The sequence below is a fragment of the Phocoena sinus genome, chromosome 12 (genome assembly GCF_008692025.1).
Source record: "Phocoena sinus isolate mPhoSin1 chromosome 12, mPhoSin1.pri, whole genome shotgun sequence".
Classification (NCBI taxonomy): Eukaryota; Metazoa; Chordata; class Mammalia; order Artiodactyla; family Phocoenidae; genus Phocoena; species Phocoena sinus.
In genome coordinates, this window is record NC_045774.1 from 67,118,377 (window position 1) to 67,142,922 (window position 24,546).

Here is a 24,546-nt window from a genome sequence, read left to right on the forward strand (position 1 = left end):
TCCATGTCTATCTTTCCTCACTGACTTATCAGCCTCCACGCACACATGCACATTTGTTTATAGCAGCCTTCCTGATATGCAGCCACGGCGTGGGGTTTGGAAAACTGCCCAGTTACATACCATTCATACCGGTTGACGTTCAGCTTCTGGTAGCAAATTGGGGACTCTGAACTCCTTCCATCCCTGGAGAGCTCAACATAAAGTGCCGCTGACCACAGAGCGAACACAGTCACGGACTCTCTGAGTGTTTATAGTCAGGCACGCCAACGAAAAGAGGCGTCTTGGCCAAAGCATTGTGACAGGATTGGGGTCACTTGTAAAAATCATCAACTCTCTGTGTGCCACCCCCTTAGCTGTACCATAAACAACTGCTTGTATTCATACTCCTTCAAGCTTAAGATGATGTTTCTTGAAGCCCCTTGGAAGCAGGTGGAGTCTGAAGGGGTTTGCAAGGAGTGACAGAAACCAGTCCCCACCTCCTGCAGGATGGATGTGCCCCCTGGAATGGGGCTCACCCCTTGTGTTAGGAAGCATTGCCTCGTCAGCCCTGAAGGCAGCCCTTTCTGAAAACTCCCTCTGGTCCTCCCACTTTCCCCCAGGAACCTGCTCTTCTCCATGCCTTGCCTGTTTCTTGTGGAGAATCAGAATAGAAAGCCTCGAGGGGGCTAAGTGGTAGGGAGGGAATGCAAAGGGCAGATGAAGGGAAGTTATGCAAAGTGGAAAGATCGCGCTATGTTGGATGAGATTCAGAATCTTTCCATTAGCTCCGCGAACACTTACCTTTTTTTTCCTCCAAAAAAGATTTGTTACTCCTTTACATCAAACAACCTTCCTTATACGCAGGACCCTAAAGAGGAAATATTCACAGTAACAGCATACCAGGAAGGGGGAGCCTTGATAAAGAAAAGATGTTAAAGCGACATTCATTCTATTTACAAATATCTCCAATGAGCGTGTTTCAGTGGTTCATCAGAGCTTTCTTGCTTGGCACTTTCTAAAATGATATCATTATCTTGCTTGCTATTTCAGCAGTTCCAGGAATACCTTGCCTGTGGGTCAGGGTACTTGGTTTCCTATAAACAACTCATAAAAGTCTTTTATAATTTCAGAAAGACAGACAAAAAAAAGAAGAAATAGCTACATGAGTTATGCAGACAACAATTAAACTGGCAAGATTTCTCTCTTAACACAGATGCTGAGAGAAGGCATCCTCTGCTACCTCTCAGGGTTAAATGTGGTTTATTTGTTTCCCCTCAAACCTTGCTGAATTTAGTCTCTCAGTAGACTGAGGCACCTTTGGAACTCCCATGGGAGACCAGGAGGTACATGCTTAATTGCTTCATGGACGATGTGAAGTCTTGGAATGAAATCTAGCTGTCACTCATTAACTAGCTTGGCTTATTAAACCTTGACAGCTAATAGAACTCAGCCAAACATTCTTGATTATAAGCAGCTCAAGAGCCCTGGGAGTTGGTCCGGTTGAATTGTACAGCAGAGTGAGTTACTATAGTACATCCGTTTCATCTGTTTGAACTTATCCTTCTGAAATGTCGGGATGACAGAAGACGATTTGCCAAATACTTTCCTGCTTTCACTGATGGCAATAGGAACAAATAAGCAACCATTTTCTTAATTGGGATACTCTTCACTATTATTGACTAGAATTATGAGTTTTTGTTCAAACTTTTTGGCTTGCTTAAATCTATTTATGGTAGACAATAAGGGGTACGCATGTTATCAAGTACATTGGAATTTAACAGATCTTGCTTCTCACAGCAGGGACCTACAGTCGGTCAGCATTTTCAGGCATGGACATGTAAAGAAGACACAAACTCAACAAAGGGTGTTCTACCACAAAATCAGTGTCAACATAAACATACATCAGGTTGATTGATTTGCTGTTTGCTCCATACCACAGATCAGATAATGTCTCTGAAAGTAAATACATTCAAAGTGTTATACAACATTAGCCATTCTTATTTCTCTGAATAATCTCACCCTGAGGAGGTCAAGGTAGGTCTGAATTAGTGAAGAGCATTCTGTATGTGAATACATACATGTGCATACACACACTCCATGCTCTGGGTGTGATTTCACATCTAAAGCCAACATTTGGAAGGGTAGTAGCTTGCCCTGCTGTTGCTGAGTTGGGAAGAGGCAAAAATGAAGCTACACCTGTTTGAGTTGTATCATGTTTCCTGGTAAAGATTTAGTTAGAGATTATTTAAAGCCAAGGAATTCTTAGCCCCGTTTGTAGAGGATGGAATGTTGATTTGCCTGCCTAATGGACCCTATTACTAATTCACCTTGTGAATTCATAAGATCACAGTCCCATGAAACTGATACTTTGTTGAAGGCCTCTGATGTGCCAAGCACCGCGCTGGCTCCCGGGACAAGGTGAGGGTGAGAAGTGGTACAGAGATAGATAAGGCATCACCATCCCAGGCGTCCCCTGGGACGGTCAGCACCTAAACCCATAATCAAAGGCAAGGTGAGAAGTGCCGGGAGATGCCTGCCCTAAGCGGTGTGGCCATGCAGAGGGCGAAGCAGTTCTGCCTAGAAGAGGTAGGAAGACCTTGATGGAGAAGATGACATTTGAGCTGCATCTTAAAGAATGCAGAGGAGTCTCCCAGGCAGAGAAAAAGAGGAAGGGGATTCCAGATAGAGGGCACAGTATGTGACAAGCCTGGAGGAAGGAAGAGAATTACTTATTTAGAGATTGCCAAGATGTTTCCACTTCTAGTTTACTTGGTGGTTGGGGTGGGGGGAAGGTGTCTTTGATTCAGAGATGAACCGATCAATAAGCATTTCATTGCAGTGGTGATTAAAATTATATGTCTACGAAACAGAGGGCTGCTATCAGCGTCAACCAAAAGGCTGAGCTCTGGCTACACCATCAACCGGGCTGTACTGTTCCAGCCTGAAATGAGAGATTCGAAGGACAGTTGGTGGTTTTTATTTGTTTTTTTTTTTTTGCTTTTTTGCGGTACGTGGGCCTCTCACTGTTGTGGCCTCTCCCGTTGCGGGGCACAGGCTCCGGGCACACAGGCTCAGCGGCCATGGCTCACAGGCCCAGCCAGTCTGCGACATGTGGGATCTTCCCGGACCGGGGCACGAACCCGTGTCCCCTGCATCGGCAGGCAGACGCTCAACCACTGCGCCACCAGGGAAGCCCCAATTGGTGGTTTTGAAAAGAGCCCCAGAGGTCCACAAGTAATGGTCTGTAGCCCCATCTTGAAGCTGCCCGTGGCAGTGCTGGTGATCCCCAGCCATGGTGGACCAGAGTAGTCACTCTGCTAGTTATACAGGTCACAAGAGTGGTTCAGAGCCCAGGCCTCATGGCCAGAGAGACTTAGGTACAAGTTCTGTCTCTTCTGCTGTTTACTTACTAGACTTGGGGCAAGTTTCTTTCCTTTCTTTAAACAAAAAGTTAAGCTTTTATATATCTATATAATGCAAGTGATTTTCTATTAGTGCATGAGTGTGATAATAGCACACACACTTTTTTTTTTTTTTTTTTTTTTTTTTGCGGTACGCGGGCCCCTCACTGCCGTGGCCTCTCCCGTTGCGGAGCACAGGCTCCGGACGCGCAGGCCCAGCAGCCATGGCTCACAGGCCCAGCCACTCTGCGGCATGTGGGATCTTCCCGGGCTGGGGCACGAACCCGTGTCCCCTGCATCGGCAGGCGGACTCTCAACCACTGCGCCACCAGGGAAGCCTGCACACACACTTTTTAGACGACCCCTTTTTAAAAATTTTCCTTTTTGCACCAGATCACTCACTTCCTTATTCCCTCTTCACCACTTTTAACTGCCCAGGTAGTCTTTCCTATTTCTCTGTGTTAATATAATCAGTTACATAAATGCACAGTCATACAAACACACACACATACACACAGACACACACACACACCAGCACACAAGTGGGAGTGAGGGGTGAGGGTTGTCATTTTGTTTTACAGAAGTAAAAACATATTATATGGAGTATGCTCAAAGAATTAGTACAGCTTTAAGTTAATAACTTCAGGGTTATAATTGCTATACACTTACAAAAGAAACATTTGAACATTTAATTATTTGCATTTATTTTACTTTGTGAACTTTGAATGAAAAATTTTGCTTTTAATTTTTTGCGTGCAGTGGTTTCTGTTACATTGAATTTTAATAAGAAACAGTATTTTAAAATATTAAAAGATGAACCTTTCATGTTGTTTTTGTAAGTATGTAGCATTTATACTTATGAAATTATTAAAGTTTGAAAGTACTACATGACTTTTGGGACTCCTCATTACATTTTTTTACATACTGCTTTTCTGAAAAAGCCATGTTGAAATCTCTTCATTCAACTGATAAAGCTCTATTTCACTCTTTTTAGTGGCTGCATATTATGCTATAGTATAATTATAATTTATTCCACCATTACTCTACTGATGGACATTTATCTTGGTCCTGCCCACCCCCCTTTTGGCTGCTATCAACATTGTAGTCATAAACATCTCGGTACCTAACCTTGCAAAGAAGTATTGGTATTTCTATGGCATTGGTTCCCAGGAATGGGACTGCAGCATTGAAGAGTAGATGTACATCTGACCCTTGAACAACGTGAGTTTGAACTGTGTGGGTCCACTTACACTCAGGTTTTTTTCAGTTGTAAATACTGCAATATTACATAACCTGCAGTTGGTTGAATCCACGGATGGGGAACCACGGATCTGAAGGAACCGCACATACAGAGGACCGACTATAAGTTATTTTTGGGTTTTCAGCTGCATGAAGGGTTGGTACCCCTACCCCCCAAGTTGTTCAAGGGTCCACTGTGATTTTAATTTTAATGGATATTGCTGTGAATGGCTCTAGTAGATTAATGAGAATGCCTTCAGTTTTAGAGTATTTGAAAAGAACATTCATACACATTATCTTTGACTTTCACAGTAACCTTTGAAGTAGGCAAATACTATTATTCCCATTTTACTGATGAAAAAATGGAGGCACAGAGAAGCTAAGTGGTTTCTCATAGTTACCCAGGTGGAAAGTACTTGACTTCAGTCTAGAACCAAGTCTCATCCTGAGGAAGCCCCATACAGTCTTTCCTTACCTACATGTTTGGACTTAATAGATCAGTTAGATGAAAAGCTTCTACATTGATTGAATTAAGCAAAGGCCACATAACCTTGTTACACCACCAGGAGAGAGCAGTAGTTGAAATACATTTATTTTCCTAAAATTCGCACCGCCAACCTCTTTTTTTTTTTTAAGAATCAATTTTATTTATTTATTTATTTTTGGTCGTGCTGGGTCTTCATTGCTGCACACAGGCTTTCTCTAGTTGCGGTGCATGGCGGCTACTCTTCATTGCGGTGTGCGGGCTTCTCATTGCAGTGGCTTCTCTTGTTGCGGAGCACAGGCTCTAGGCACTGGGCTTCAGTAGTTGTGGCACGCGGGCTCAGTAGTTGTGGCTCGCTGGCTCTAGAACGCAGGTTCAGTAGTTGTGGCGCATGGTTTAGTTGCTCCGCAGCATGTGGGATCCTTCTGGACCAGGGCTCGAACCTGTGTCCCCTTCATTGGCAGGCGGATTCTTAACCACTGTGCCGCCAGGGAAGTCCCCCCAGCCTCTTTTAAGAGCCATATTTTATTTCTTTTGACATTTATAATGTCTTAATTACAGTTAATAAACTTACAGTTTGGGTTTATTTGTTTGATCATTGAAATCTTCATTAAGGTTTGATGTTTACATTTCATCAATGATCAATTTCCTCTGATACTTAAGAAAAAAAATTAAAAACACATGATAGCGTGTATTCCAAGGGTTGTAAAAGAATGAATATTGTTTCCTTGGTTCCCTGAAAGGACTTCTGTGTTACATATTCTGGGTCTGATTGACTGTTCAAATTCCAGTTTTGCAAATTTACTGACTGTGTGATTTGGGGCAGTTCATGTAGCACTCAAGTTTCCTCACCTGTAAAATGAAGGAGAAAATACCTACCGCCTAAGGCTATTTTAGGGAGTCACAAATGTAGACCATTTAGCACACCATGTAGCTCACAGCAAGGGCTCAGTACACGCATGTGCATGTGTGGTCCCCATGGAGCTAGGCTGACTCTACTTATTAGGAACATGTTACAATCCAGCAATGTCTCCCAGAAATACAAGGAGTGGGATGTCTTTTTTAAATAGTTTTCATCTATACCATTGCCGAAATGCCATTCAGCTGCTCTGCATTTTGTGCCCAAAGCAAGTATTGATGCAGCTCCTTAAGTAGAAGTCAAATTATAGGAAGGCTCGGGCTTCCTTGGTAGCGCAGTGGTTGAGAATCTGCCTGCTAATGCAGGGGACACAGGTTCGAGCCCTGGTCTGGGAGGATCCTATGTGCCGCGGAGTAACTGGGCCCACGAGCCACAACTACTGAGCCTGTGCGACTGGAGCCTGTGCTCCGCAACAAGAGAGGCCGCGACAGTGAGAGGCCCGCGCACCGCGATGAAGAGTGGCCCCCGCTCCCCGCAACTAGAGAAAGCCCTCGCGCAGACGAAGACCCAACACAGCCAAAAATAAATAAATAAACAAATGTGGGTTTAAAAAAAAAATTATAGGAAGGCTCATGGCATTTCTAAGTACCATGTTTTTGAGTGACAAGTGTATAAACCACAGTGAATACTTTTGCCACTGCAAGGGTCTGATTGAGAGGAACAGCAAGAAGAATTTTAGTTTCTCTTCCTCCAAGCGAACATTTTTTTTTTAAGCTGTCTTTTTTGGGACATGGGAAGGAGTGGTTACTTAAAACCAGTAGTGTGTGTAAATAGGAGTGACAAGTATAGTTAGCATTGACTCGCTACAGCTAATGGACAAGCCCCCATAAACGTGGCTGGGGAGACATCTGTGAACAAACAGATTTTTTTCCCTTCAAAAATGTTAAGAATCTTTCTGTTTCTGGCAGGAACAGCTGTAGAATTCAGCTGTTTGTAACATGATGTCTGAGTGAGGGCTGATGTTTAGATGTGGTATATTAATAACCAAAATGTCATTGTAGATAATAGTAAGGTGGTGAGGTACGTGGAATGAAGCCAGGAAATTCAGTTACAGCTGACATTTCATCCTCTCCGAGGTTTGTGAAAAGGCCACAGCTAACTTTGCATTTCCCCAGGAAGAAGGGTGGAGGTTTGGTTGGTATAACACCCTGCACATTATTTAAACACAATATTGTTCATTTTCTCCTCTGTGGAGAGTGGTTATGGAAAGTGCATCTGTGGCTGACTTCACGCTGGTGCGCTGCTCCTCTATCTCCAGCCCTTGGGGGAAGGGGGAGGCCAGGTGCCTGCTCTGGGCTGAGAACCACAGTGAACACTTCCCTGACCCTGCCCAAAAGTGGCTTCTGGAATCTTTTCTTCAGAAACAGTTTTACAGTAAAAGAAGAGCTGTTTCAGGGCCAATAACTGGAAGGACTACCCACATTTTCGATCCACAAGACTTCCTTATCAGCTTTAGAAGAGAGCATGTGATGTGGAATCTGTTAAGTGTGGAATCCTTCCTAGTGAGGAAAGGGAGGCCCAAAGACAGCCTGGGACAGCCCTGAGTCACAGCCGACACGTGGCAGAACCAGAGGTCCTGACACCTCCTCCATGGCGCTCCATAAACTTCACAGGGCACGAGTTGCGTGAGAGTTCACAGGACGTGTTTTACTTTTGAGTGCATTACATTTCACCAGAGGTGCAAGATGCTGACCTAAGCAATGGAGTTCCAGAGACCCAAGTTCTCATCCGAATTCCACTTACTACCTGGAGGATCCTGGGGGTGTTAATCCCTAGATCTCAGTTTCCTTGTTTGAAAAAAAAAAAAAAAAAGGGGCTCATAATAGTTCATTGAGTTGTCATGAGAGTTCAGTGTGATAAATGGGTGAAAAGCTGGGTACAAGGCCTGGTATACAGTAGATGCTCAATAGATGATAGCTTCTGGGGGGCTAGTGCTGTGCTACACACTGGAGATATAAAGAAAACTGAGATACCGTTCCTGCACTCAATAGTGTGTAGTGCAGTTGGGAGGGCAGACAGATTTAAAAAGCAGCACGTGTTCAGTGGATTGATAGCAACGAGGCCCATGAGGAGTGCGGACTGGAGTGCTTTGGGAAGCCTTCAGAATGGAGCTGTTTCACAGATTTTCTGAAGGTTGATAATAATTTTTTTTAATTTTATTGAAGTATAGTTGATTTACAATGTTGTGTTTAATTTCTGCTGTACAGGCTCAGTTATACATATATATTCTTTTTCATATTCTTTTCATAGGGTTTATCACAGGATATTGAATATAGTTCCCTGTGCTATACAGTTGGACCTTGTTTATGCATTCTATACGTGATGGTTTGAAGATGAATAATAATTCTGAGACAGGCAAGGATTTTTCAAGAAGAGCGAAGAGCATACAGTATGCTAATGTATGGACCCATGAGATAATATTTTAATATCAGCATGTTAAATTAACATATTACTATTACCATAGAGCTGCAGTTGGTTTACAATGCTGTGATCTGAAGTGTACACACAGAGCAGCCAGAAAGGACAGTAGAAAGGGGGCCGTATTCTGAATGGCTTGGATGCTATTCTGTGTAGGGATGGGTCAATACTGAAAGATTTTAAAGCTGGGAAGTGAGTGGCATGGACGTATATACACTACCAAACGTAAAATAGATAGCTAGTGGGAAGCAGCCGCATAGCACAGGGAGATCAGCTTGGTGCTTTGTGGCCACCTAGAGGGGTGGGATAGGGAGGATGGGAGGGAGGGAGACGCAAGAGGGAAGAGATATAGGAATTTATGTATATGTATAACTGATTCACTTTGTTATAAAGCAGAAACTAAAACTCCAATAAAGATGTTAAAAAAAAAAAAGCTGGGAAGTAATATGGTGATGTTTATGTTCTGTAAATATTGCTCTGGGGGCAGGTGGAGGACGAATTGGAGGAGGGGGAAGCATGCAGGCTGTTGGGAGATACTGAGGCTTTGGGTCTGGCTTGGGTGAATGGACCCTGTCAAAACTTAGATATAGAAAAATTAGTTCCTAAATGCCTGTGTTTACCCACTTGAAATAATAGTATAGTACTTTCTTTTCTTTTTCTTTTTTCTTTTTTTTTGGCCACTCCATGCTGCATGCGGGATTTTAGTTCCCTAACCAGGGATCGAACCCACACCCCCTGCAGTGGAAGCGCGGAGTCTTAACCACCTGACCGCCAGGGAAGTCCCTACGGTACTTTAAAATGCACTTTCTGGGCTTCCCTGGTGGCGCAGTGGTTGAGGGTCCGCCTGCCGATGCAGGGGACACGGGTTTGTGCCCCGGTCCGGGAGGATCCCACATGCTGCGGAGCGGCTCCGCCCGTGAGCCATGGCCGCTGAGCCTGCGTGTCCGGAGCCTGTGCTCCGCAATGGGAGAGGCCACAACAGTGAGAGGCCCGCGTACCGCAAAAAAAGAAAAAGCTCTTTCTGACCAAGTTCACTTGGGTTCACTTACTTCTTTGCATTAGGAAGTATACCACACATATAGAAGGGAATGTATTAGCATGTTGGTACATTTTTAAAGAATAAAATATAGGAGACATCCACATTTATAACACTTACCTCGAGAATATTATCACTACTGTTGATATCAATATGTACCTTTCTCCTATCACATTCTGCTCTCCCTAGCTACTTTCCTGGATTTGGAGTTAATCACCCTCCTGCTTTTCTTTAGCTTTATCACATATGTATGTATCCCTAAACAATGTACTATATTATTTTAACCTTTATGTAAATGAAATCATACAGGTTATTTTGTGACTTGGTCCTGCCAAAACAATATGTTCTGAGATTCATCTGTATTGATGTGTGTAACTTCCTTAGTTCATTCATTTTCATTGCTGTATCATATTTTATTGTATTTATTATAAAACAATATTTAGCCATTTCACTGTTGAAGGGCCCTACATTTTATCATATATATGGTAACATTATTGGTCTCCTTATTAATAAAAATAATTTATAGATTCTTTAGGTTTTTCTATTTAGATTATTATATCATGTATAAGAAATAATAGCTTTGATTTTTTTCCTTTCTGTTCTATATAATGTTAATTCCCTTTTCTCACTTTATTGAGCTGCCTAGAATCTCCAGAGTTGAACAGAAGTGAAAATAAATAGCAGACTTTATCTTTTCATTAACTTTACAGGCAGTGATTTAAAGTTTCACCCTTGAGTATGATGTTTGCTAGATGATGTAAGATTATTTTGTGATACCCTTTACCCAACTGAGAAAGTTTCCTTCTGTTCCTTGTTTACTCAGAGTTTTTTTTTGTTTGTTTTTTTTTTTTTTTTTTTACTCAGAGTTTTAATCATGAATGGTTTTTATATTTTATTGAATGCTTTTCTGCATCCTTTGAGATGATCATATGTTTTTTCTTCTTTAATCTGCTAATGTGATGAATAACATTAATTGATATTGAAGTAACTTTGTATTATGGGACTAACTCAAACTTAGGCATTTTTTTTTATAAATTACTATATTTGAACTGCTAATATTTTGTCCAAGATTTTTGCATTTATGTTCACAAATAAAATTGTCCTATGGTCAGTTTTCCTTGAGGTTATGTGAATTTTGTTTTTATACATTTTGAACATGTCGTTAGGCATATGTCTTTCTGGTGGATTAAATGTTTCTATTACTATGTCATGACCCTTTTCATCTCTTTGCCTAATATTAATTTTGTATGGGTTTAATTCAGTTAAACCAGATTTCTGGGTATTTGTGTGCAAATACCTTTCTCCAATTTCCTTTTTTTCAAGGACGCAAAAGGTTTTAGACTTGTCTTTTGTAAATCACATAACTAGATTTTGTCTTTCTTATTAGCTGTATTAAGGTATAATTTATATACAATAAAACACAAACATTTTAAGTGTACAGTTTGATGAATTTTGACAAGCGTATAAGGCATGTAACCAACACCACAATAAAGATACAGATCATTTCCATCACACCAGAAAGTTCCTCATGCCCTTTTGCTGTCAGTTTCTTTCCTTCACCTCTAGTGCCAAGAAACCACTGATCTGCGTTTTTATCACTGTACTATGGTCTTCTCTAGAATGTCATATAAATGGGATCATACAGTATGTAGGCTTTATAGTGTTTGACTTCTCCCATTTAGCATAATGCTTTTGAGATTCATGTTGCAAAATTTATCAATATTTCTTTCATTTTCATCTTTGAGTATCATTCTGTTGTACGGATATACCACAATTTTTTTAACCATTTATCACTTGATGGACATTTGTATTGTTTCCAGTTTGGGGCTATTATGAATAAAGCTGCTATGAACATTCACATTCAAGTCTTTGGGTGGACATGTTTTCTGTTTTGTTTTGTTTTTATCATCTTTATTGGAGTATAATTGCTTTACAATGGTGTGTTAGTTTCTGCTGTATAACAAAGTGAGTCAGCTATACGTATACATATATCCCCGTATCCCCTCCCTCTTGCATCTCCCTCCCACCCTCCCTATCCCACCCCTCTAGGTGGTCACAAAGCACCGAGCTGATCTCCCTGTACTATGCAGCTGCTTCCCACTAGCAATCTATTTTATATTTGGTAGTGTATATAGGTCCCTTCCACTCTCTCACTTCATCCAAGCTTACCTTTCCCCCTCCCCGTGTCCTCAAGTCCATTCTCTACATCTTCGTCTTTATTCCTGTCCGGCCCCTACATTCTTCAGGACGGTTTTCTTTTATTTTAGATTCCATATATACGTGTTAGCATACGGTATTTGTTTTTCTCTTTATGACTTAACTTCACTCTGTACGACAGATTCTAGGTCCATCCACCTCACTACAAATAACTCAATTTCATTTCTTTTTATGGCTGAGTAATATTCCATTGTATATATGTGCCACATCTTCTTTATCCATTCATCTGTCAGTGGACACTTAGGTTGCTTCCATATCCTGGCTATTGTAAATAGTGCTGCAATTAACATTGTGGTACATGACTCTTTTTTTTTTTTTAACATCTTTATTGGAGTATAATTGCTTTACAATGGTGTGTTAGTTTCTGCTGTATAACAAAGTGAATCAGCTATACACATACATACATCCCCATATCTCCTCCCTCTTGTGACATGACTCTTTTTTAATTATGGTGTTCTCAGGGTGCATGCCCAGTAGTGGGATTGCTGGGTCGTAGGGTAGTTCTACTTTTAGTTTTTTAAGGAACCTCCATACTGTTCTCCATAGTGGCTGTACCCATTTACATTCCCACCAACAGTGCAAGAGGGTACCCTTTTCTCCACACCCTCTCCAGCATTTATTGTTTGTAGAGTTTTTGATGATGGCCATTCTGACTGGTGTGACGTGATACCTCATTGTAGTTTTGATTTGCATTTCTCTAATAATTAATGATGCTGAGCATCCTTTCATGTGTTTGTTGGCAGTCTGTATATCTTTGTTGGAGAAATGTCTGTTTAGGTCTTCTGCCCATTTTTGGATTGGGCTGTTTGTTTTTTTTTGATATTGAGCTGCATGAGCTGCTTGTATATTTTGCAGATTAATCCTTTGTTAGTTGCTTAGTTTGCAAATATTTTCTCCCATTCGGAGGATTGTCTTTTCGTCTTGTTTATGGTTTCCTTTGCTGTGCAAAAGCTTTTAGGTTTCATTAGGTCCCATTTGTTTATTTTTGTTTTTATTTCCATTTCTCTAGGAGGTGGGTCAAAAAGGATCTTGCTGTGATTTATGTCATAGAGTGTTTTGCCTATGTTTTCCTCTAAGAGTTTTATAGTGTTTGGCCTTACACTTTTATTTTTAATCCATTTTGAGTTTATTTTTGTATACAGTGTTAGAGAGTGTTCTAACTTCATTCTTTTACATGTAGCTGTCCAGTTTTCCCAGCACCACTTATTGAAGAGGCTGTCTTTTCTCCACTGTATATTATTGCCTCCTTTATCAAACATAAGGTGACCATATGTGTGTGGGTTTATCTCTGGGCTTCCTATCCTGTTCCATTGATCTATATTTCTGTTTTTGTGCCAATACCATACTGTCTTGATTACTGTAGCTTTGTAGTATAGTCTGAAGTCAGGGAGTCTGATTCCTCCAGCTCTGTTTTCCTCTCTCAAGATTGCTTTGGCTATTTGGGGTCTTTTGTATTTCCATACAAATTGTGAAATTTTTTATTCTAGTTCTGTGAAAAATGCCATTCGTAGTTTGATAGGGATTGCATTGAATCTGTAGATTGCTTTGGGTAGTATAGTCATTTTCACAATGTTGATTCTTCCAATCCAAAAAAATGGTATATCTCTCCATCTATTTGTATCATCTTTAATTTCTTTCATCAGTGTCTTATAGTTTTCTGCATACAGGTCTTTTGTCTTCTTAGGTAGTTTTATTCCTAGGTATTTTATTCTTTTTGTTGCAGTGGTAAATGGGATTGTTACTTAATTTCTCTTTTAGAATTTTCATCATTAATGTATAGGAATGCAAGGGATTTCTGCACATTAATTTTTTATCCTGCTACTCTACCAAATTCATTGATTAGCTCTAGTAGTTTTCTGGTAGTGTCTTTAGGATTCTCTATGTATAGTATCATGTCATCTGCAAACAATGACAGTTTTACTTCTTCTTTTCTGATTTGGATCCTTTTATTTCTTTTTCTTCTCTGATTGCTGTGGCTAAAACTTCCAAAAGTATGCTGATTTATAGTGGTGAGAGTGGGCAGCCTTGTCTTGTTCCTGATCTTAGTGGAAATGGTTTCAGTTTTTCACCATTGAGGACAATGTTGGCTGTGGGCTTGTCATATATGGCCTTTATTATGTTGAGGTAAGTTCCCACTATGCCTACTTTCTGGAGGGTTTTATCATAAATGGGTGCTGAATTTTGTCAAAAGCTTTTTCTGCATCTATTGAGATAATCATATGGTTTTCCCCCTTCAGTTTGTTAATATGGTGTATCACATTCATTGATTTGCAAATATTGAGGAATCCTTGCATTCCTGGGATCAACCCCACTTGATCATGGTGTATGATCCTTTTAATGTGCTGTTGGATTCTGTTTGCTAGTATTTTGTTGAGGATTTTTACATCTATGTTCTATGTTCATCAGTGATATTGGCCTGAAGTTTTCTTTTTTTGTGACATCTTTGGTTTTGGTATCAGGGTGATGATTGCCTCATAGAATGAGTTTGGGAGTGTTCCTCCCTCTGCTATATTTTGGAAGAGTTTGAGAAGGTAGGTGTTAGCTCTTCTCTAAATGTATGATAGAATTCACTTGTGAAGCCATCTGGTCCTGGACTTTTGTTTGTTGGAAGATTTTTAATCGCAGTTTCGATTTCAGTGCTTGTGATTGGTGTGTTTATATTTTGTATTTCTTCCTGGTTCAGTCTTGGCAGGTTGTGCATTTCTAAGAATTTGTCCATTTCTTCCAGGTTGTCCATTTTATTGGCATATAGTTGCTTGTAGTCATCTCTCATGATCCTTTGTATTTCTGCAGTGTCAGTAGTTACTTCTCCTTTTTCATTTCTAATTCTATTGATTTGAGTCTTTTCCCTTTTTTCTTGATGAGTCTAGCTAATGATTTATCAATTTTGTTTATCTTCTCAAGGAACCAGCTTTTAGTTTTATTGATCTTTGCTATTGTTTCCTTCATTTCTTTTTCATCTATTTCTGATCTAATCTTTATGATTTCTTTCCTTCTGCTAACTTTGGGGTTTTTTTGATCTTCTTTCTCTAATTGCTTTAGGTGTAAGGTTCGGTTGTTTATCTGAGATGTTTGTTGTTCCCTGAGGTAGGATTGTATTGCTATAAATTTCCCTCTTAGAACTGCTTTTGCTGCATCCCATAGGTTTTGAGACGTCATGTTTTTATCGTCATTTTTTTCTAGGTATTTTTTTGATTTCCTCTTTGATTTCTTCAGTGTTCTCTTGGTTATTAGTACTGTATTGTTTAGCCTCCATGTGTTTGTATTTTCTACAGTTTTTTTCCTGTAATTGATATCTAGTCTCATAGCGTTGTGGTCAGAAAAGTTACTTGATATGATTTCAATTTTCTTAAATTTACCAAGGCTTGATTTGTGACCCAAGATATGATCTATCCTGGAGAATGTTCCATGAGCACTTGAGAAGAAAGTGTATTCTGTTTATTTTGGATGGAATGTCCTATAAATATCAGTTAAGTCCATCTTGTTTAACGTATCGCTTAAAGCTTGTTTTTCCTTATTTATTTTCATTTTGGATGATCTGTCCATTGGTGAAAGTGGGGTGTTAAAGTCCCCTACTATGATTGTGTTACTGTCGATTTCCCTTTTTATGGCTGTTAGTATTTGCCTTATGTATTGAGGTGCTCCTATGTTGGGTGCATAAATGTTTACAGTTGTTATATCTTCTTGGATCTATCCTTTGATCGTTATGTAGTGTCCTTCCTTGTCTCTTGTAATAATCTTTAAAGTCTATTTTGTCTGATATGAAAATTGCTACTCCAGCTTTCTTTTGATTTCCATTTGCACGGAATGTCTTTTTCCATCTCTGCACTTTCAGTCTGTATGTGTCGCTAGATCTGAAGTGGGTCTCTTGTAGACAGCATATATATGGGTCTTGTTTTTGTATCCATTCAGCCAGTCTGTGTCTTTTGGTTGGAGCATTTAATCCATTTACATTTAAGGTAGTTATTGATATGTATGTTCCTATTACCATTTTCTTAATTGTTTTGGGTTTGTTATTGTAGGTCTTTTCCTTCTCTTGTGTTTCCTGCCTAGAGAAGCTCCTTTAGCATTTCTTGTAAAGCTGGTTTGGTGGTGCTGAATTCTGTTAGCTTTTGCTTGTCTGTAATATTTTAATTTCTCCGTTGAATCTGAATGAGATCCTGGCCGGGTAGAGTGATGTTGGTTGTAGGTTTTTCCCTTTCATCACTTTAAATATGTCCTGCTACTCCCTTCTGGCTTGCAGAGTTTCTGCTGAAAGATCAGCTGTTAACCTTATGGGGATTCCCTTGTATGTTATTTGTTGTTTTTTCCCTTGCTGCTTTTAATAGTTTTTCTTTGTATTTAACTTTTGATAGTTTGATTAATATGTGTCTTGGCATGTTTCCCCTTGGATTTATCTTGTATGGGACTCTCTGCACTTCTTGGACTTGATTGACTATTTCCTTTCCCATATTAGGAAGTTTTCACCTATAATCTCTTCAAATATTTTCTCAGTCCCTTTCCTTTTCTCTTCTTCTTCTGGGACCCCTATAATTCGAATGTTGTTACGTTTAATGTTGTCCTAGAAGTCTCTGAGACTGTCTTCAATTCTTTTCATTCTTTTTTCTTTATTCTGCTCTGCGGTAGTGATTTCCACTATTTTATCTTCCAGGTCACTTATCCGTTCTTCTGCCTCAGTTATTCTGCTATTGATTCCTTCTAGAGAATTTTAAATTTCATTTATTGTGTTGTTCATCTTTGTCTGTTTGCTCTTTAGTTCTCCTAGGTCCCTGTTAAACGTTTCTTGTATTTTCTCCATTCTATTTCCAAGATTTTGGAGCATCTTTACTATCATTACTCTGAATTCTTTTTCAGGTAGACTGCCTATTTCCTCTTCATTTGTTTGGTCGGGTGGGTTTTTACCTTACTCCTTCATCTGCTATGTATTTCTCTGTCTTCTCATTTTGCTTAACTTACTGTGTTTGGGTTCTCCTTTTTACAGGCTGCAGGTTCATAGTTCCCGTTGTTTTCGGTGTCTGCCCCCAGTGGTAAGTTTGGTTCAGTGGGTTGTGTAGGCTTCCTGGTGGAGGGGAATGCTGCCTGTGTTCTGGTGGGTGAGGCTAGAACTTGTCTTTCTAGTGGGCAGGACCATGTCCGGTGGTGTGTTTTGGGCTGTCTGTGAACTTATTATCATTTTAGGCAGCCTCTGTGCTAATGGGTGGGGTTGTGTTCCTGTCTTGCTAGTTGTTTGGTATGAGGTGTCCAGCACTGGAGCTTGCTGGTCATTAAGTGGAGCTGGGTCTTATCATTGAGATGGAGATCTCTGGGAGAGCTGTAGCCAATTGATATTACGAGGGCCCAGGAGGCCTCTGGTGGGCCAGTATCCTGAACTCGGCTCTCCCACCTCAGAGGCTCAAGCGTGACACCTGGCTGGAGCAGCAAGAGCCCCTCAGCCCCATGGCTCCAGAGAAAAGGGAGAAAAGAAAAGAAAGGAAGAAAGAAAGAAAAATAATAAAATAAATAGTTATTAAAATTACTTTTTTTAATTATTAAAATAAAAATATAAAAAAGTAATTAAAAAAAGAAAAGAAGAGAGTAACCAAACCAATAAACAAACCCACCAACGATAACAAGCGCTAAAAGCTATACTTAAAAAAAAAAAACGGACAGACAGAACCCTAGGACAAGTGGTAAAAATAAACCTATACAGACAAAATCACACAAAAAATCGTACACATACACACTCACAAAGAGAGAAAAAGGAAAAATATATATATACATAAAAGGAAGAGAGCAACAAAATCAATAAACAAATCTACCAACAAACAAATCTACCAATGATAGTAAGCTCTAAATACTAAACTAAGATAAATATAAAACTAGAAACCAATTAGATGCAGAAAGCAAACCCCAAGTCTACAGTTGCTCCCAGAGTCCACTGTCTCAATTTTGGATGGTTCATTGTCTATTCAGGTATTCCACAGATGCAGGGTACATCAGGTTGATTGTGGGGATTTAATCTGCTGCTCCTGAGGCTGCTGGGAGAGATTTCCCTTTCTCTTTTTTGTTCGCACAGCTCCCAGGGTTCAGCTTTGGATGTCGCCCCGCCTCTGCATGTAGGTCACCTGAGGGCATCTGTTCTTCACTCAGACAGGACGGGGTTAAAGGAGCAGCTGATTCGGGGGCTCTGGCTCACACAGGCTGGGCGGAGGGAGGGGTACGGAATGCGGCGCGAGCCTGAAGCAGCAGAGGCCAACGTGACATTGCAACAGCCTGAGGCGCACCGAGCATTCTCCCAGGGAAGTTGTCCCTGGATCACGGGACCCTGGCAGTGGCGGGCTGCACAGGCTTCTGGGAGGGGAGATGGGGATAGTGACCTGTGCTTGCACACAGGCTTCTTTGTGGCTGCAGCAGCAGCCTTAGCATCTCATGCTCGTCTCTGGGGTCCGCGCTGACAGCCACGGCTCGCGCCCGTCTCTGGAACTCGTTTAGGCAGTGCTCTGAGTCCCCTCCCCTAGCGCACCCCGAAACAATGGTCTCGTGCCTCTTTGACCTTTTCCCAGACTCCCTCCCGGCTAGCTGTGGCGAATTAGCCCCCTTCAGGCTGTGTTCACACAGCCAACCCCAGTCCTCTCCCTGGGCGTCTGACCTCGAAGCCTGAGCCTCAGCTCCCAGCCCCCACTCGACCTGGTGGGTGAGCAGACAAGCCTCTCGGGCTGGTGAGTGCTGGTCGGCACCAATCCTCCATGCGGGAATCCCTCTGCTTTGCCCTCTGCACCCCTGTTGCTGTGCTCTCCTCTGTGGCTCCGAAGCTTACCCCAACTGCCCACGCCCCGTCTCTGCCAGTGAAGGGGCTTCCTAGTGTGTGGAAACCGTTCCTCCTTCACAGCTCCCTCCCAGAGGTGCTGGTCCTGTGCCTATTTTTTGGCTCTGTTTTTTCCTTTTTATTTTTCCCTACCCAGGTACGTGGGGATTTTCTTGCCTTTTGGGAAGTCTGAAGTCTTCTGCCAGCGTTCAGTAGGTGTTCTGTAGGAGTTGTTCCACATGTAGATGTATTTCTGATGTATTTGTGGGGAGGAAGGCTATCTCCACATCTTACTCCTCCACCATCTTGAAGGTCCTCTCTGTTTTCTGTTTTTTAATTCAATCAGACAGTCCATCTTTTAACCAGAATATGTAGTGAATTTCTGTTGTTTACTAGATTGCATTGATTACATTTGCATTTTTAGTCAAACAAAAAATAATAATGCGTTTGTATTCATTTCAGTTGTCTCATTTTTTCCTTTCTATTTCTCCTACATTTTCTGTGCTTAATTTTTTTCATTATTGCCTGTGTCTGGGTTGAATGAGTTTTGCTTTGTTTTTGTTTTTATAGTTCCATGTTTTTTCTTCTACTAGTTTGGCAGTTGTACACACTATTCTGTTTCAGTGCTTACCCTAGAGATGTTAGCATTCTGTTTAACTTAATGAAGTCTCACTTTACATAGTGTCTTCCCTCTTCTCCCAAACAGTTCAGGAATCTTAGAATTCTTTAATTCTGATCATACTTTTTCAACCTAGTATGCCATTGTCGCCCAGCTGTCAGTTTTATCTTAGTTTTTTATATTAGACGTTAGTACAGTTTGTATATAGTCAGCATTTTTTTTTTTTTTTTGCGGTATGCGGGCCTTTCACTGTTGTGGCCTCTCCCGTTGCGGAGCACAGGCTCCGGACGCGCAGGCTCAGCGGCCATGGCTCACGGGCCCACCCGCTCCGCGGCATGTGGGATCCTCCCAGACCGGGGCACGAACCCGCGTCCCCTGCATCGGCAGGCGGGCTCTCAACCACTGCGCCACCAGGGAAGCCCAGCGTTTGTTTTATATAGTCTGTGTTTGTTTAAATTTAGACATATGTTTACTGTTTCCTTGGCTCACCATTCCCTTTCATCTCGGATCACTTTGCTTTTTTCTGAAGTATGTCCTTTAGAAGTTCTTTTAATAAATGTTTTTGAAAATAAGCTTTCTTATTTTTTTGACTGCAATGCCTTTACTTGCTCTTGCTTGTGAAAGGTACTTTTGCTGAGTATATAGTTCCATGTTTAATATTATTTTCTCTTAATGTTTTAAATACATCTTCCCCAGATTTCTCTTCTTCTCTCGAGAAATCAACTATCAATCTAGTTATCACTTACTTGTAGATAATCTGCTTTTTTCCTCAGGCTGTCCTGAAGGTCTTTTTTTTTTGCAGTATGAGAGCCTCTCACTGTTGTGGCCTCTCCCGTTGTGGAGCACAGGCTCCGGACACGCAGGCTCAGCGGCCATGGCTCATGGGCCCAGCCGCTCCATGGCATGTGTATCCTCCTGGAATGGGGCACGAACCCGTGTCCCCTGCATCGGCAGGCAGACTCTCAACCACTGCGTCACCAGGGAAGCCCTGAAGGTCTTTTTTGATGATGGTGTTCTGCAGTTTTGCCAGGTTTTATCTGGGTGAAGACTTCTATTTAGCATCCTTGGCGTTCGTTTGGCTTTCTGAATTTGATGATTGATAGTTCAGGAAGATCTCAAGTAAAATCACTTCGAATGCTGCCTTTCCCTTCATTCTCTGTGTTTTCCCTTCATTCTCTGTGTTTTCCCTTCATTCTCTGTGTTTTCCTCCACCCTCCATAACTTTTCATCTTTCTTTCATATTTTAATGTTTTTTTCACATCTCTGTACAAGATTATGTGTAATTTCTTTATATCTAACGACCAAATCACTAATTCCCTTTTCAACTGTGTCTACTTTGGTATTGGACTCACCCTGCCTAGTCATTTTTCATATCTTATTCTTTTTCCAAATGTTAAGATCCTGTTTTCTTTCCTTAAACACATTAAACATATCTGTTTTATACTCTGTATCTGATACATACAGAATCTCCATCCTCTGAGGGTTTGATTCTGCAGTTTGTTTTTTCTCTCTCTTGTCCTTGGAAGCTTCTTTTTGTGCTTTGAGATTTTTGATTGTGAATTCAATTACTTGGAACAATATGTATGAAAACCCTTTGAAACTCAGATTTAAAGTTCATTATTCTAGAGAGGCCTTGAATTTGTTTCTGGTGTATGTTTGGGGGCACTGCCACCCTAGGACTTTTTTTACCCTAAATGTTTGTGTTTGGGAGAGGATATGTAATTTCTGATCCCAAACAGTGCAAGAGTGGGCTTGGAATTTTCTGAAGAAACTTTTTCTTTTATTCCCTCCTCTCCCATCACTATTGATTATCATTTCTTTCTTCTGTTCCTGGGGAGATTTTTGTTAAATTTACCCACCAAGGATTTGACCTTTCAAGGGTATGGGCTTCAACCCTCACACCCTGTGCATGCATTAGGCTTGTCTCCTGTCCCACAAACACCCTGGGATTAGTTTATGTCTCCAGGGTACATGCCAACTCAGGGATTACTTACCTCCCTGGTTTCTGTCTCCTTGTCATTTCCAACCTTTAACAATTGCTGTTACTTTCTTGCAGTTTAGCCATGAATTTTTAAAAGTGTTTTTAATGCTCACCCCAGCATTTTAAGGTGTTCTGCATGGATTTGCCATACTTTGACAATCAGAAGTCCTCTTAACTTGAAAGTTGAAATGTTTCCCAGAAGGGGAGCAATACTAAATTAGTTAGATTCTGAAATCTGTGAATTTTACTGAAATCAAAAGTTGACTTTGATTTTTATTTTCAAAAAAGTAATAGTTGGTTTGTATAAACATTAATGTTCACTTTTTAAAAATTTCCCTCTGAAATGGAATTATAAAAGATTTTAAGAATCTGTCACTCATTCATTTACCTTTCAGCAAATATTTGTCGAGCTCCTACATTTTGCTGGGCTGTTTTCTGTGCTGGGGCTACATCAATGATTAAAATAGACAAAAAGCATGCCCCCATTGAGATTACATTCCAATTGGAGGAGACAGACAGTTAACAAGATAAATAGGTAAAGTATATACAGTTGACCCCTGAACAACTCAGGTGTTAAGGGCTCCCCCCACCACAGTTGAAAATCTGTGTACTGCTATCTCTGCCTCAAAAACAAAGGAATTGATAAGTAGCTGACTCAAAGGCAGGAAACTGAAACAGTTTGGATAGAATCAGAACTCAAACCCTAGTTCTTTTGATTCCACATACTGTGCTCTCTAATTAAACACAAACTTTTCCCCACACTTAGTTAATTCAAAGATCTGTAAAGTGAAAATATGTACTATATTTATGGGGGAAAATCCGCGTATAAGTGGACCCACACAGTTGAAACCCGTGTTGTTCAAAGATCAACTGTAGTATGTTACAATGTGATAAGTGCTGTAGGGATCAATTAGGCAGGTAAAGGAGGACTCGGAAATGTTATTCTTCTTCTTATTTTTTAAAAGAATATATTAAAGATCGTTAAAGAGGGGCCATTTCAATTAAAGTTTATGCAAGAAGTTGCTTGAAACATTCCACTACTGAAGCATTGTTGATTCTAACTTACATTTGTAAATGTTAAGTTGAAAATGATGTATACATTTGTAGATGTTCCCATATTGGAAAAATAAGTTGTTTTTTTATAATTCCTTGGGCACTTCTTGAGTAAGAAAGGAAATGATCAGAAAATATTAACCACAAGAAAACTTCAACACCAAAACTTTTTAAATCCTCAGGTTTTAAAAATAGCTTTAAACTGGAAAATGATCATTTCTACCCATTAACCCCTACAAGGGATAAAACAAACAAAATACTCACCAACAACTAAATACCAAAGGAGGCTAAATATCTGTTGTACTTAACTCACTCTGGTTGGTTCTGAAAGCCCCAGTTGGTGAAGTTATAAAAGGCCATTCATTTCTTTAGTGTGAAAACTGACAAACAGGGCAGAAGTAACCAGAAGGGAACAAAGAGAGCAGTGGAGACCTTTGAAGACAGCAGCGGTGGACACCAGGGTGAGAAGCAGCAGGCATTGTTTGAAAAGAGACCAAGAGCAGAGGACCAGTTGCAGCTCAGTTCCCAAGAGGGCATGACCATGCTCTGCTACAAGCACATCAGCTGAGAGACAGAGTCTATTGTCAAACAATTGTAGTGGCTACCCGCAGGAAGTAGGATGAATGTCTGGGTTAGTGTCCTGACACCAGTAACTTCATCCGTCCTATCTGTGCAAGTAATCAAGGAAGGGTTCAAAATAGTAAGAGTTATCGCAGAACGTTATTCAGGACTGAGCTTTCTATCATTAGGGCATCATCTGAGACTTTCAATTTTTTATTTATTGAAGTATAGTTGATTTACAATGTTGTGTTAGTTTCTGGTGTACAACAAAGTGATTCAGTTATATATGTGTTCTTTTTCATATTCTTTTCCATTATAGTTTATCACAGGATATTGAATATAGTTCTTTGTGCGATACAGTAGGACCTGGTTGTTTATTTTATATATAGTAATGTGTATCTTCTAATCCCAAACTCCTAATTTATCCCTCCCCCAACCCTTTTCCCCTTTGGTAAACAAAAGTTTGTTTTCTGTGTCTGTGAGTCTGCTTCTGTTTCATAGATGAGTTTGTGTCGTATTTTATATTCCACATATAAGTGATATCACATGGTATTTGTCTTTTTCTGACTTACTTCACTTCGTATGATAATCTCTGGGTCCATCCACGTTGCTGCAAATGGCATTATTTCATTCTTTTTTATGGCTGAGTAATATTCCATTGTGTATATGTACCACATCTTCTTTATCCATTCATCTGTTGATGGACATTTAGTAAGACTTTAAATTTTTAGTGTTTATGCTGAGTATAAAATTGAGGACAGCAGAGTATCTGTCTTCTTTTAAGAACAAAAAACTTTTCACAGCGAGAAAAGAGCCATCTATGAACCAGGAGGAAGTCCTCACCAGACATCTAATTGGCTGGGGCTTTGAACTTGGACTTATCAGCCTTGAGATCAGTGAGAAATCAATGTTTGTTGTTAAAGCTAAAGGAAAAAAAAACTTTTGAAGACATGTAAATCAGTTTAATGGTTTTTCTCATTGTAAAAAGTAACAGATGTTTATTGGGAAGAGAGTCAGAAAATCTTTTTTTTTTTTAAATCACCCATACCAGAGAGAAAGCAACTTTTTTTTTTTTTTTTTGATGTGGACCATTTTTAAAGTCTTTCTTGAATTTGTTGCAATATTGCTTCTGTTTTATGTTTTGGTTTTTTGGCCGTGAGGCATGTGGGTTCTTAGCTCCCCGATCAGGGATCAAACCCACGCCCCCTGCACTGGAAAGTGAAGTCTTAACCACTGGACCGCAAGGGAAGTCCCAGAAAGCAGCTGTTAATACTGTTAAAGATCTGCAGTTCCCAAGCTGCGTGCCAGGGTGCACTGGGACAGCACAGCAAATTCACGAGGGTGCCACAGGGTATTTTCCATCATCAAGGGAAACACATCTGTCCAACACTGTGTTGAAGGTAGTTCACAGTTTCAAAATTAGATTATACTACATTCCTTCTGGTGACATCATACCTTTGCAAAAGTAGGTTTTCAGAGATTGCTGAGTTTTTAATGACAAAAAGTGAAAACCAGCATGGAATAGGAAATGAGGATAGTCGTATCCAATCTGATTCCAAGATTTTAAGTTTTGCTTGACCAACAGGTGCATACATTCTATTAATAAGTTATTAGGAAGTTATTTAAGAAAGAAAAAATAGTTCTTTTAATTTATGTGTGTTTTTTCCGAATAGCTACTAAGTCATTAGCGTATAAACACTGAGTTGTTTGGATCTAGCTACTGAACAAATAGCACTGCTAGATATCTGTTTGGGCCTGGAGGCATTGTTAAAAAATTACTGAGACTCTTAAGAGCTTCCAGAATCATTTGGGAACCTCTAATATATGTCCTTCCAGACTTTTTCCTATGTATACC

General features: G+C 40.3%; 1 protein-coding gene across 1 annotated transcript in view; it reads left to right on the forward strand.

Annotated features, from left to right (window-relative positions):
- BACH2 (BTB domain and CNC homolog 2) overlaps window positions 1-24,546 on the forward strand; it is a 362,077-nt gene that overhangs the window by 105,782 nt on the left and 231,749 nt on the right. The gene's annotated exons all lie outside the window — the stretch shown is intronic.